Source organism: Mobula birostris, chromosome 10 (genome assembly GCF_030028105.1).
Source record: "Mobula birostris isolate sMobBir1 chromosome 10, sMobBir1.hap1, whole genome shotgun sequence".
NCBI classification, from domain to species: Eukaryota; Metazoa; Chordata; class Chondrichthyes; order Myliobatiformes; family Myliobatidae; genus Mobula; species Mobula birostris.
In genome coordinates this window covers 82,538,751-82,554,535 of record NC_092379.1, presented here as the reverse complement: position 1 = coordinate 82,554,535, position 15,785 = coordinate 82,538,751, and positions in this window count along the sequence as shown.

The following is a 15,785-nucleotide window of genomic DNA, read 5'->3' as shown; positions in this document are numbered from 1 at the left end:
ATATGGCCACCGATCTGGCTTGTACTGGTGTGGCTGCAAGGGGGAAGGGCTACCCATTTTTTCATAGGACGAGACAAACACTAAACATTCAGTAAACTATTCAATTTACTGTGGCATGCAAAAGTTTGGGCACTCCTGGTCAAAATTTCTATTACTGTGAATAGCTAAGTGAGTAAAAGATGAACTAATTTCCAAAAGGCATAAAGTTAAAGATGACACATTCGATTGCAATGAGGTCATTTACTAATGTTCCCTACATTCACTACACTCATCCTATCCCTGAAGCTATTTGCTGATATTGCAACTATTCTTCTACAATTTCCCACGACCCTGTGATTCCTCTGAGGCCCCTGATGAAGGTCTTAACATAATACCCCCCCCCCTTCCTGGACCATGATTTAGCCCTCTTTGTCCTGTTCCCTGACCCAATGCTTTCAGTCCTTACCCTCCTGCTCCTCATATAGGCTCCTCACTCAATCAAAGCAGGCCACAACTCTATGCTGACTCTCCCCCTTCAGGCCCACCACATAGCAGATGCTGCTCTGTGTGGATGAAGCACTGAACTAAACTGAACTGAACACTGTGCAATCAGCAGCAAGCAACCATTCATCTATCATGGTGGAAAAAAGGTTATTGATACAGGAGGAAAAGATGAGTGAATTGAGTGAATTGAGAAAATTGCACTAGGAACTTCTGTCATTACTCTGGAACTTAGAAGGCTGAGAGGGGATCTTATTGAAACATATAAGATTATTAAGGGATTGGACACGCTGGAAGCAGGAAGCATGTTCCCGCTGATGGGTGAGTCCAGAACCAGAGGCCACAGTTTAAGAATAAAGGGTTGGCCATTTAGAACAGAGTTGAGGAAAAACTTTTTCACCCAGAGAGTGGTGGATATATGGAATGCTCTGCCCCAGAAGGCAGTGGAGGCCGTCTCCGGATGTTTTCAAGAAAGAGATGGATAGAGCTCTTAAAGATAGCGGAATCAAAGGTTATGGGGATAAGGCAGGATCTGGATACTGATTGTGGATGATCAGCCATGATCATACTGAATGGCGGTGCTGGCTCGAAGTGCCGAATGGCCTACTCCTGCACCTATTGTCTATAATCCGGGGGAGAATGGCTGCTCGGGGCGCGCGCTGCCTTTTATTACACGCTGATGTTTTACTGCACGCTGCTTTTTTTTCGTAACAACGAAAATACCTTTTGAAAGCAAAAACAGGGTACTAATGTAGGTCTTTCGTAACAGTGAGGTTTTGTAAAGCCAACATTCGAAAAGCGGGGGACACCTGTAACTGAAAAGAGACTGATGAGACAGAAAATGGCAAACGGAATTGTCTTTTATTTACATTTTGTGGACAGCACACATCTGGGCAATTTTCCAGTACTTAATAGATGCTAGACTTATAAATGTATTCAACCATCTTAGCTGGATTCACAGCTAGTTTAGTAATGCAAGTCATTGGCAGTATTGCCAGTTTATACACAAGGCTGTGCTGCTTACTGTGCCAATGTTTTCAGATATTTCTCGATATCACATGGAATGAGTTACATTGGCTGCAAACAGGTATATTAGATGGTTAAGTCCTCAGGAACTATGATTGTCATCAGATTAGGTTCCAAATTGTTACCTGTAGTTTTAGCTTTGTTCACACATCCTTATACATTCTGTGGTCATTTTTTTAGGTACACCTGTACACCTGCTTGTTAATACAAATATATAATCAGCCACGCGAGATTCTACAGAAGCTGGGAATCCAGACCAACATACATAAAATGCTGGAGGAATGCAGCAGGTTAGGCAGGATGTATGGAAACGAATACCATCAATATTTTGCGCTGAGACCCTTTATTAAGTGTCCTAATGAAGGGTCTTGGCCCAAAATGTCAACTCCTTTTTTTGTGTGTTTATCTAATTAGCCTATCATGTGGCCCCCAACTTAATGCATAAAAGCGTGAAGACATGGTCAAGAGATTCAGTTGTTGTTCAGACCAAACATCAGAATGGGCATGAATTGGAATTTAAGTATTTGAATATGGTGCTAGATGAGGTATCTCAGAAACTGCTGATCTCCTGGGATTCTCACACATAACAGTCTCTAGAGTTTATGGTGCAGACACAAACAACAAAAACAAAATATCCAATGAGTGGCAGTTCCATAAGAAAAAATGCATTGTTAATGAGAGACGTCAGAGGAGAATGCCCAAACTGACAAGCAGGCAACAATAACTCAAATAACCACGTGTTACAACAGTGGTATTCAGAAGATCATCTCTAAGTGCACAACCTGTTGAATTTTGAACCAGATGGGCTGCAGCAGCAGAAGAGCAAGATCTGCAGATGCTGCTGGACTGCTGAGTTCCAACATTTTGTGTGTGTTATTTGAAGACAAAATATACAGTACACTCAGGTGACTAATGAAGTGGCCACTGATTGTATATTTGTATAATCACTTTGTTGGCCAAAAAGAACTACAGTCTACAATTCAGTGAATTTGAAAGAATCAAGGACAGTGGAAGTAGACAAACCAATTGTCTTTGTTCTTGCCATGTGCTTGAAGGAGATGGAGTCTGTCATTTTGTGAAGCTGTATTGCATTCTCAATTTTGTGAACTGAAGTTGTTTATCTGGATTAGTGTTCAAAAGTAGGCACAATGATGCTCCAGGTAATCTGCCCGACTAGAGATAATTTCAAAATAAGAAGTAATTTGTGAAGTGTTACTTGATACTTGCAGGTTTGTGAATGGTGTAGTGTGTGTCTGCCCTGAGTGATTCAAGCTGGTTACTGATTTTGAACAAAGAGCCATAAATTACTAATTATCACTTGTGGAAGATGGGCAATAAATGGATGCTGGCTAACAGTAGAAGATCTTAAATGTCAGTCAGATGTCCTGTAGCCAATAACACTCAAATGCTTCAAGTGCACTAGAAGTGCTGTGTAAAAGAGAAAAATGGGAGTCAGTTCATGGGCTGGAGTAAGTGTGGTAACCAAATTACTGAATGGAAGACTGGTAACATTACTGCGCAAGGGGTGCCTTGGGCCTTAAATGGCACATACTGAATATGTGGTGACTGAACTTATCCATGGCTTCCTTGGAGTTGGAAGGGCTTCTGCTATTTGGAATATGTGGTACACTTCATACATCATACATATGATCTGGGACACGAACAACATCATATAAAAAGGAGGAAGCATCACATTACTGAAGCTGAAAGGTCCTGGCTGACAGTGTTCCCTCAGGATGAGATGGGAAAAAGTGCTTAGGAATTGATTAACGTGGCTTCTGTCCTTGAGAAATTGGCAAATGACACAGCTGACTCCCTTGAAGAGACAGAACTGCCAATTTCTAAAATATGGCCAAGGATGGCAACAGTACGAAATATAGCTCTGAAAAACTGAATGGCCCTAGACTTTACATTAGCTAAAAAAGGTGGTATGTTTGGTTTAATTGGGCAAGAATGTTGCAACTATATACCAGACGATCTGAGAACACAATTCATCTGACATAGGATGCAGATAGAATTAGAAAAGGGAAGGAGCAGTTCCACAATTATTATCTCCCAGGAAGATAGTGGCCATTTGGGACGTTGGGAGGATGGTGGGCTACTGTTTTACATCATGGGATAACGATTGATGTAATAATAATGACAATAATCCTATTGCAATCCTTGTGCTCAGTAGTGGGCTTGAAAAGAAGTGGCTATTAGCATTTTAAGTGCTGATTGGTAATGAATGGGATAAAAGGTAAAAGTATGCTCTGAGAGCTGAATTATCAGAGACTTAAAGATGTAATTTGCTTTGTAAATCCTGATAACATTGAATGAATTTTGTCATGGGATGACAAAAAGGAGGAAATATGGAAATACGTATTGAACTTTGTATTTTTTAAAACCACTTGAAGTGACAAAATGGGGTTGTAGAAATCCCGGAATGCTAAGCTAATATGTCCATGACTGAAGTAATAAGTAGGAAATACAAGAAGTATGCTTACTAAAGGAATACATGACCGAGAGCACCCTATGTCCTGAACATTGTGCAAGAATAAGGAAATAGTAGAAACAAGTCAACCACAGACAGCAGAGTACAACAAATGTATAGGAAGGACTGGGCTCGCTGGAAAGAGTAGTCTTTCCTCGTTCTTATGTTTCAAAGGAACACATTGTTGACAACGTATGTTGGAAGTCCTGGTTAGAACAGAGGTGAACTTTTCTCTTGCAAGTAATAAAGAATAAAAATTCTTGATAAAGATCCACTCCATGTCGGTATTGTGTTTTGTGAGATTTAGCAGAGAGACACTCGACAATGTGGTCAAGCTCCTTTGTTATTTCGTAAACACAAAATAATCTGCAGATGCTAGGGTCAAAGCAACACTCACAACACGCTGGAGGAACTCAGCAGGTCGGGCAGCATCCGTGGAAAAGATCGGTCGACGTTTCAGGCCGGAACCCTTCATCAGGACTGAAGAGGGAAGGGGCAGAGGCCCTATAAAGAAGGTGGGGGGAGGGTGGGAAGGAGAAGGCTGGTAGGTTCCAGATGAAAAACCAATAAGGGGAAAGATCAAGGGGTGGGGGAAGGGAAGCAGGGAAGTGATAGGCAGGAAAAGTGAAGAAGGAATAGGGGAAAACACAATGGGTAGTAGAAGGAGGCGGAACCAAGAGGGAGGTGATAGGCAGCTAGGGGAGGGGGCAGAGTGAAACTGGGATAGGGGAAGGGACAGGGAGGGAATTACTGGAAGTTGGAGAATTCTATGTTCATACCAAGGGGCTAGAGACTATCTAGACGGTATATGAGGTGTTGCTCCTCCAGCCTGTGCTATCTGATTGATCATATCCACGATGCGGAGTAGAGCGTACGCGTCGAGCTGCGTGAACCTATTGGTGGTCTGGCTATAGTCCACAACCATCCTATTCTTCTCCCCGTTCCGAACAATGACCACCTGCGCCCTCCAAGGACTTGTGCTTGCCTCAATGACCCCCTCCCTGAGCAGCCGCTGCACCTCCGACTTAATGAAAGCTCTGTCCCCCGCGCTGTACCTCCTGCTTTTAGTTGTCACAGGTTTACACTCGGGGGTCAGGTTGGCGAACAGCGGTGGGGGAGGGATCTTGAGAGTGGAGAGGCCACAAGTGGTGTCGGTAGTGCGGCAGTTGGCATGGTGTTGGGTGGGATGTGCAAGTCGGTGTGTGTGTGTGGTCAGTAGCGGGGTATGTGACGTATTCCTACAAAACTGGGGGTTTACAACAGTGATTGGTGGGGGGGGGCCTATCATACTTCATTGTCACGCTTTTCAGGTGGCTCTGGAAGTCGAGCCCCAATAGCACAAGGGTACACAGTTGAGGCATGACCAGTAACGTAAAGTCTCGATATTCTGTGCCCTGCACCACTAGCGTCGCTACACAACCCCCCCGGATGTCTGTTGTATGCGACCCGGAAGCCATGGCGACCCTCTGACTTACCGGCCGTATCATGAGTGCTCAATGCTGCACCGTGTCCGGGTGGATAAAACTGTCCGTGCTGCCTGTGTCAAACAGGCAGCTTGTCCTGTGCCCCTCCACCAGGATGTCCATCATTGACCTTGCGAGCTGGTGGGCAGCGCTTTGGTCGAGGGTCACAGAGGCCAGGGTTGAGTCACTGTCTTGGTCTGGCGTGGTGGGGTGCTCTGTTAGCACCCATTGGTCGTAGGCGGTGAGAGGTGGCGCCAACCAAGATTCCTACCACCATGTCTCGCACATGGTAGCGGCATGCAGGGAAGATGGCGGCAGGCAAGATGGTGACCCCCATGTCTTGCATGCGGCGCTGCTCGATCCTGCTGGCGGTTTGGACTTACAGTCATTGACGAAGTGGCCCTTCTTTCCGCAGCTGGATCAGGTAGCTTGTCGAGCCAGGCAGCATTTCCGGGGGTACTTCTCGAGTCTGCAGAAGTAGCACTTCGCGGACTCGCAACTGGCAGCAGCCGAGGTCGATTCGCCGGCGGGTTGCAGGGTCCGTGGCGCCCACGAGGCCATTGGGGATCACATGCCTGGAGAGCATCAGAGTTGTGCAGAGCGGCCTCCAGTGCGTCAACCAGCTCGATCGCCGAGCTTAAGGTAAGATCAGCGTTTTCCAGCAACCGCTGGCGCACATACACTGACCTGGTCTCCGTGACGAAGGCGACTCTCACTAGGAGCTCTGCATGCTGTACTGCTGTCAGTTTTTGGCAATTGCAGGTTCGCACGAGTACTGTAGGGCCCGGACAAACTCAGCACTTGATTCCCCGGGCCGCTGGTTTTGAGTCGCTAAATGATGTCGCGCGTAGACGCTGTTTATCAGCCGCAGGTATGATTATGAAGACACGTAGTCCTCTTTTATTGTAATTTAGTAATGCATGCTTTAAGAAATGATACATTATTTCCTCCAGTGTGATATCACAAAACACAGGACAAACCAAGGCTGAAAAAACTGACAAAACCACATAATTATAACATATAATTACAAACAATGTAACAATGCATAACTTGATGAAGAAGTCCGTAAGCACAGTAAAGTTCAAAGTTTCTCAAATGTCCCACATCTCACGCAGATGGGAGAAGGAAGAAAAACTCTCCCTGCCATGCCGACCACAATCCGACTCTGAGTCATCCGAAAACTTCGAGCTCTGATCAGCTCTCTGACACCGAATACTGAACACCATCTCTGTCCGAACGATTCGACCTCCTTCTCGGTCACCAAAAGCAGGCAAGGCCGGGGATTTTGAGGCCTACCCTCCGAAAGATTCCTGACTACACAGTAATGACAGCAGCGGGCGGGCATTTCAGAAATTTCTGCAGATGTTCCTCTGTGCTTTCACGTCTATTCTCCATCAAATCAGGATTGTTCACGGCCCCTATTTAACAGATACAATATCATTTTTCACCGGAGGGCTGCGCATGCGTAGGCGCGCTGCCATCTTCTCCTCCAGCCGGACCCGTGGACTGACTCTGGAGATTAGAACTCTACACCGCTGTGGGGTCGGTTGCTTTAATCTCCTCTAAGTACGATTCGAAGCAGGCCAGCCGGAGTTCGAAAGCGTTGCTAGCTTCAGGTACTTGCGGATCGAGATCTAACTTGTCGGGTCTCAGAGCGTGTTCTATGCTTTAAACTTTACTGCGAATAAAATTGAAGCACCTTCAATAATTCCAAAGGACTGAGGGAGGGTAAATACTGAAAGGCTTTTATTCGCAGTAAGGTACGACTTCCATGCTGAGTGTCTGCCCCCGGACTGAGGGGGAGGGGCAATGCGAAATCACCTTTAGTTAGGAATCTGTGGGAGGAGCCACAGGGGCAGTCAGCAGAGGAGCGTGTCCAGACAGTTAACCCAGTTACAACATATATATGGTTTACCACACCTACGTCTTATGGTCTTAGTGAAGTTGATTGCAATCGCTTCTGCCGAGTCTTTTGCATGTAGCTTTGCTGAAAATTGGCATGTTTATGAATTTTAATTTTCATATCAGTTGCTAAGCTGTCAATTTTCATTCACAGTGAGTTGTATTAGGGCAACAAGGCTTTGAGTTTGATGTGCAGCTGTGGGGTCTGTTAGTCTTGTCTGAACCCTGCTGCTATTTCAATGGCAGTTTTGCATTGTAGCACCTCATTTTAGGCACTCTGTTATTATGTTCTATATTTTATTAATTTACAGAATATGAATATGGCTATAAAGACCACCAGTATTATAAACCTCTTATAGAGTATAACTTTTGTCACAGCTCAGAGTCACGGCAATGATTTGGATCACAAAAATGTAATTTTAATCACCAACTTGATAATATGACAGTATTCCTTCAGCACCGTTGGGTTTACAATCCTGGGGCTCCTGATCTAAAATCATTGTAGAGTACCTTCTAGTAGAAGTACAAGAAGATAGTTCGCAGCTGGCTACCTATGGAAATTATTAGACAATAAATGCTCACATTGTCAGCAATGCCCATATACTGAAAAAGTAATATATGAAGGAAAACTCTTAATTTATTTATTTCATTCCTACTTCCACCAGAACATTCGCCAACAATTTGGTTTAAAGTATTTCTTCAATAATTTACAGTTTGAAATTAAAGAGAATGTTGATAGATTAGGCTGTCTACTTGTTTGTTGAATTGTTCGCCAAACCTGGAGTTTAGGTCACATATGTTTCGTCACCAGTCAAGGTGACATCATTAGTGCAATCTAAATATTGTTTCTGCTGATGGTTGCATTTACATTGGTCCAACTCATTGTTCTGATTGGTTGGATGTCGTGCTGACCGTTGGTTCCTGCTGTGTCCCAGCCAACTGGATAGCTGCGTGATCTCCGCTAGCACGTACCCCTGGTTATTGGTCATTATGAACATTGGTTCCTCGGGACTCCGTGGCTCACCCCTTGTCCCGAACTCGCTGATGTAAAGGTCCATAAGTTGCACCCAGTTCAATATGCTTGTTAATAGAGTCTTTCCTTAAGAACAAAGTTTCTGTGGATTATCTTGATTTCTCGTTCTGTGCTTCTGCCAAAATTTTTCTGGCTCCTAAATGAACTTGTGTCCTTCTTAGTCTCCCTGTGCATAAATGAGTGACAGAGGATTGTGTCTTCTTATGGCTATAAGTTCATGTAGTTTTGTGGATATTTTTTCCCTGTCTGTCCTTCATAGGATTTGGGTAGCCTCGACTTTGGATTTGGTATATTATATTTGCTCTCTCCATGTGGGCTGTTGGATCTTTCGGTCTGGAGACGAGAGTTCTGATGGTGGTGCCACCATTATTCCAAGCGGTTGGAGTAGTCCTGCCGTCATTTCGGAAGTATTTCTGATGTATAGGGTTAGCCTCTTTCTTATTTGTTCAGAAGGAATCTTTGGATGAGACATCTTCTGATGAAATTTTTTGGATAGCCATTGCATGTGAATACTTTGAAGAAGTGAATTTCTTCCCGCTTTTTGAGGTCTATGTTATTGTAGTGTGTTTCCACTTGGTTGAATAGTGTCTGCATGCAATTTTGTTGGTGGCAGTGAGGGTGATTGCTATGATAATTGAGGATTTTTTTAGTACCACAGGATACATTGCTGATTCGGTTTGCAACCTGTTTTATCTGGTTTCATTTGAGTATAACAAACAAGTCATCGATATAGTACCCTTATAGTTTTGATCTGATAATTGCCCAGATTTTGCAATGAACCCAGATATAGGAGATCCCATTGATATTCATTTCAGATGTTCATAGAGCTGTTCACTGAATTTCAAGTATGTTATTAAACCAAAGTTCAGGAGTTCACCTGTACTTTGGAGCCTCATCAACTGGGTCATTTGTCATTGGTTTTTAAGTAGTTTCTGTATTATTTTCTTCCCAAGTTATGGTCAGTTAATGTGAAGAGTGTGCTGACATCGAACAAGACCATTATTTCATCATTATCCTGCTGGATGTTGTGCTTCTTCTGTAGAAACTGTCATGTGTTGTTTGTTGAATAGTCTGATCGAGCAAAAAGATGCTTTAAGCTCTTCATAGTTCTTTCACCAGTTTGTAGGTGGGGCTTCCTGGTAATAAAATGATGGGACGCAGGGGAATACCATCTTTGTGGACCTTCAGTAGTGGTAGAATTTTGCGAAGTTTGTGTTGTCTCCCTTCAGTCTGAGATGCTTCTGTTTAGTTATCACCTGTGCAGCTTCTAGCTCGCATAAGGTTGTGTTGAACTGGCTGGCGAGTTTTGCAGTTGGATCTTTGTCAATTAGTTGATATGTAATAGTGTGTCTGAGTAAATCTTTGGCTTATTTGTTGTAGTTGTCTTTGTCTAGCACAGCTATCATGCGTCCATTGTCTGTTGTATTACAATGTTCTTGTCCTGGCTGAGGATAATGAGTGCTTCTTGCTCAGTTTTTGGGTGTGTGTTGAGTTGTCGAGTTTGATTTATTGCCGGTATGACAGTTGGCCTTATTTGTGTTTTTACAATTTCCAGGAAATCATGGCACTTCAAGACATTTTCCCTGGGGGCAAGATATTCATTTTATGATGTGTCCTTTACATTAAAATGGAGGTCATGGATGAACACCTTTTGTTCAACTTTGGAGAGTGGACACAAGTCCATCTGGGAAATTACTAAAACCCTGGCAGACGCATAAAACAAGAAATCAATGAAAACTCTTAGAAGTTTGGCTCACAACTAAAGAATCTATTAACAAGCATATTGAATTTAGCGCAATTTATGAACCTATGTGTCTGTGATATTGGGGCTGAGGAGAGAGCTCTGGACATACAAGGAACCAATGCTCACAAAGACCAGAAACCAGGGATACAGACTAGCAGAGGTCACTCAGCTGTCCAGTTGGCTGTGTCCCAGCAGAGACTGGCAATAGCCAACCACTCAGAAAGACAAGTTGGACCAATATAAATGTAACGTTCAATTGTGCACTGATGATGCCACTTTGACAGGCAGTAAAACGTTTATGACCTAACCTCCAGGCTCGGTCAACAACTCTACTACAAACTATCGCTCACAGTATCTGGCATAGCTAGAACTTATAATAAAACATTCATATTCTAGTTCACATGTCAGCTGGTCTCAATGATTTCTAATGCAGCCTGTGCTTGAATACCCTTCAGTATTTCCCCACTTAATCCTCTTAATCTGTTTCCCTGGAGCATGGTTCAACCACCACAATCCTACTCTTTTGATATTTCTTTTTAAATTCTTCAGCTTCATATTTCTACGCCATTTTGAAAAACTACATTTGGACCATTGCTTTGGTCATGTGCAAGAGATATTTTCGGCATCTTTTCTTCATGCATTTTCACTTTGCTAGCGGAGCATTCTGAAGATTAAAAAAGTAACTAAATATGAATTTTCATAGTCAACATTCAGAGTCAATGAATGTCGACAAGACTTTCATAAAACGTTTAAGATTGAACTTATCTTACAATATATGACATCCATAGAAACTGATTTAGCTTGGAACTTGTAGTAAATGAGTGATTTCACATACTGTAGCTGTTATAAGCTAATTAATGTTGATTAAAGCATCGAGTCAGTTTACATTCTGCTTATAAGAATTAGCAAATGATTCAATAACAGGCCTGATTTGCCGCGGTGATATCCAAGGGATAGCATAATTTCCTCCCTGTCACTCCCAATTTCTCTAGGTTATCGAATAGAAACAACTCTATGAAGGCTCAAGAAATTCTGCAGATTCTGGGAATCTTGAGTAACACATAAAATATTGTCACTAAATTCTTACCTCCACAGAATTGCACACACAAAATATTGTTTATTTTGTGTGTGCAATTCTGTGGAGGTAAGAATTTAGTGAACAATTCATTGTGAGGGAGGGTTAGGGGTTTGGGGATTTGATGTTCTAGCTGTCATTTTCTGTGTGGGTGATCTGTTAGGTTTTTTTGAGCGAGAAAGTGGTTGGGGGTCTGGGGTTAGCAAGTTCGTGTTTAACTTTCTTTTTGAAATCTTTTCTTACAATGACATCCATAGTTTTTCTGTATTTTATAGCAATGTGGAGAAGTTGTATTGCATTCTACAAGCATTCTTTGATAATAAGATGAACCTTGAGCTTATATTGAAAATATATGCTATGCTATTGAATATAACAATCAATGCAATAGATGTGAGCTTGATTTTCAGCTTACAACTATGATGAACTTTTTTGAATATTTTAGAAATGTTTTGATGGAGTTTATGAACTCAGGTTTAGGAGGTAAAGTAAATGATTTTCTTTTCATTATTTTCCTTCATTTAATATTCCACTTATTCAAGTGCATTTATATGTTTTAATTAACTCCTTTTTAAAAAAGTATTTATCTCAACTATTCCAATACTTATAAAAACTATTAAAATCACTTGCAGCTTTCGTACATCCAGATCTGTTGATTGTGAAATCTCCAGGGCCGATAATGGGACTTCCACATTATGCTATCTGCAGTCTGGCATGATTCAATCTACACTTCTAAACTCAAGTGTCTAAAACCCTCACTAAATCAGCTTTCTGTCTCCAGCTCAGTTTAAGTGTTCACAAAGCACAGCTCTCTATGAATTATCATTCTCTCACAAAGAGGGAAAATTTCATTATTTGCTGTTTATTTTTGTGCCTGAGGTTCATTTCAACCATGATAATTAAGCACATTAGTTTATGTCATTCTGTTTTACCAGTTAATTGGGATATTTTCAGAAATTAACCCAAGGGCGACATATAAAATATTTCACCGAATAAATTCAAATATGTCTTGGTACAGTAACGGCAATGAAAAAAAGATACTTTTCCAAGCCAATCATGACATGTCCGCATTGTTGTACACCTTAATCTTTGACCAGAATTTTCAGAATCAGATTTATTATCATTGGCATGTGTCAAGAAATTTTCATGATCTCTTGTAATGTTACTTTCATTGTTTCCTTTTTGATACATCTATTTATAACATCTGGTGTTTTATAGCCCTTACACTTAAGTTGTCAATCAGCCTTGCATACACTGACATTTCTGTTTCAGATTATGCCATTATTATTTTTACCATGCCATTTGCAAAGCAAACTCTGAAATCTAGATTAGACTTGGCATTCACTTGCATATTCCTGAATCAAGATCAAATGGCATAACTAATTCAAATACAACCATAGACATAAATATATCACACACATATTTTTGCAGGCAATATATTCCTACAAAAGCTTTCTTTCAAATTTTGCCATTGGTTACGCTGTCTTTATGATTTGCAGTTATTGTGTGTTGGTTGTTATTTTTGTTATATTTCACATGCATTTTCAAAGAGCACATAACTCTTGAAAAAAATCATGCTTAATGGTCCTTTTCAATAAGATATTTTTTTAAACTTCCCGGAGTTGTTCTATTATTTGCAAAAAAAACCTTGGTACTCTTGCATTGACCACTTCTATTTTCTATGTGATTGACCTCCAGCAGCTTCAAATCAAATTACAATTTATATATTTTTTAGTTATTTTATTGCCTGTTGGTGACGTTACCCCAATTTTCTTTCCTTCATCCCATTCATTGCTTAATGCATAAAGTGGAAATTTATTATCACATGCCAATCAAGCTAAGAAGTGAATTTAAAATAGAAATGTTTATAATCGTATTATGCTTAATAACAAGAGAAATTATTTTCTCTATTTATGATTTTGTTAAGGATGTAAACATTTCAATCATAGATGATAAATAACAGAAGTTAGATTTGTTAGTATTCAATAGCTTACAGAAAGCATGCAAAGTCTGATGAGATTGCCTTTCTATTCATCTTTTTTGATTCAATGATTCAAATTCAAAGTGCATTTATTATCAAAGTATGAATGCAGTATATAACCCAAAGTTCATCTTCCCACAGATAGCCATGAAACAGAGAAAGAAAATTTGGGAACCCGTTCAAAGAAAAACATCAAACCACAATGCACAAAACAAAGGACAAATCATGCAAATGGGAAAAAAGAGTGAAAAACGCAGAATATAAAACACCAAACCACAAATCATCAGAAATGTATAGGCATATTCAGTTCAGCTCAGTCAGTTCATTTCAGAACTGTGTTGTTCATTAACTTCAGGCAGCAGAGGCAGTCCACTCCGATCAAAGTTGCACAAAATTGAAACAAAAAAGGTGCGACCAGAAACCAGAAACACATTGGAAGGTGAACTACAGAGTCCAATCCACAAAAAGTGTTGATTAAACCTTGCCCAAGCGCAAGGATGCCAGCAGCAATGAGCATCAGGAACAGAAAGGCCATTTGGATACAAGGATCTTCCTCCGGGAGCAGTGGATTTGAAGGAGAGAGAGTCCGGTCACCCGCACGTAGACATCACTGAACACCTATCTGCCTTCTACTCTCAATCTTCAATCATCCTCAATGCTTTAATCAGCGAGGGATGGCTTTGATCATGGGCTCATGTCCTATCACCACATTTCTTGGCTTCTAGGCAGCAGACTTCAATCAAAACCTCAACAAACTCTCTCGGAGACAGCAAAGCATCAGATCACTCAATCTAGTATTGTCTATATATATATAATGTATATAAATCACACATATATATTGGCAATACCAGCATTTATAGAACACAATTTATTTCCCTTGAGACGAGATACTGAGCTACATTCTTCAAGCATGACAACTGAAGTATCTTAGGTACTCACACACTAATGTCTGGCACAAATTTTCAAAGTCTTTAGAGACCCTTCGTGATTCCGTTTTTTTAATTTTCTGTCCATTTAGAAAATAGTCTACTCTTTCATTTCTTCTACCAAAGTGCGTGAGTGTACACTTCCTGACAACATATTCTATGTGCCACTTCTTTGCCTATTCTCTTAATCTGTCTAAGTCCTTCTCTTGCCTCTGTGCTTTCTCAAAACTACCTGCTCCTCTGTCTATCTTCATAGTGTCTGCAAATTTTGCAACAAAGGCATCAGGTCAGAATCATTGACATATAACATATAAAGAGTTGGTCCCAACACAGACCCATCTGGAACACTACTAGTCGCCGGCAGCCAACTGGAAAAGGCTCCCTTTATTCCACTCTTTGCCTCCTGCCAATCAGCCACTGTTTTATCCATGCTAGAATCTTTCCTGCAGTACCATTGTTAAACAGCCTCATGTGTTGCATCTTGTAAAAGGCTTTCTGAAAATACTAGTACACAATATCAACAGTTTCTCCTTTCTCTATCCCGCTTACTATTTCTTCAAAGAATCCCAACAGATTTGTCAGGCAATATTTTCTCTTGAGGAAACTAAGTCGACTATGTCCTATGTTATCATGTGCCTCCTAGTATCCTGAAACTTCATCCTTAATAATGACTCCAACATCTTTCCGATCACTGAGATCAGACTAACTAGCCTATAGTTTCCTTTCTCCCGCCTCACTCCCTTCTTGAAGAGTGGAAAGACATTTGCAATTTTCCTGTCTTCTGGAACCATTCCAGAATCTAGTGATTTTTGAAAGATCATTAATAATCCTTCATAATCTCTTCAGCCACCTCTTTCAGAACCCTGGGATATACACTATCTGGTCCAGGTGACTTATCTACCTTCAGACTTTTCAATTTTCCAAGAACCTTCTCTCTAGGAATGCTAACTTAACACACTTCATGACCCCTGACACCTGGAACTTCCACCATACTGCTAGTGTCCTCCACAGTGAAAATTGATGCAACATACTTATTCAGTTCATCCACTATTTCCTTGTACCCCTTTACTACCACTCCAGCATCATTTTCCAATGGTCCAATATCCACTCCCACCTCTCTTTTACACTTTATATATCTGAAGAAACTAGCTTACTTTCATATTCCATCTTTACCTTCGTAATGACTTTTTACATTGCCTTCTGTTGGTTTTTAAAAACTTCCCACTTTTTTTTGCTCTATTATATGCTCTCTTTAGCTTTTCTGTTCCAATACCTACAAAGTCATAACAGTTGTTTAAAGCACTTTGAAGCGTCTTCAACATTTTCATCCAAAAGGAACCTCACAATAATTTGCAGTTTATTTATCTTTGTTATTTCATTGTCATATGCTCCTTTCCCATGTCGTACTTATTGCTTAAGACATGAATTGGATACTTATTGTCACTATGTTTGGCAAAAGAACAAGTGCATTCAAAACAAGTATTTGGTGGAGGAAGTGGTTTAAATAATGGAGGGATGAATATTTTTTCCACAGCATACCTTACTTCTCATCTGCAATTATGGTACAGGCAATCCCTGGGTTACAAATGAGATCCGTTCCTAAGTCTGTCTTTAAGTTGAATTTGTAGGTAAGTCGGAACAGGTACATACGGCTCTTATTTAGCATCAGTTAGTCAAATGTTTGT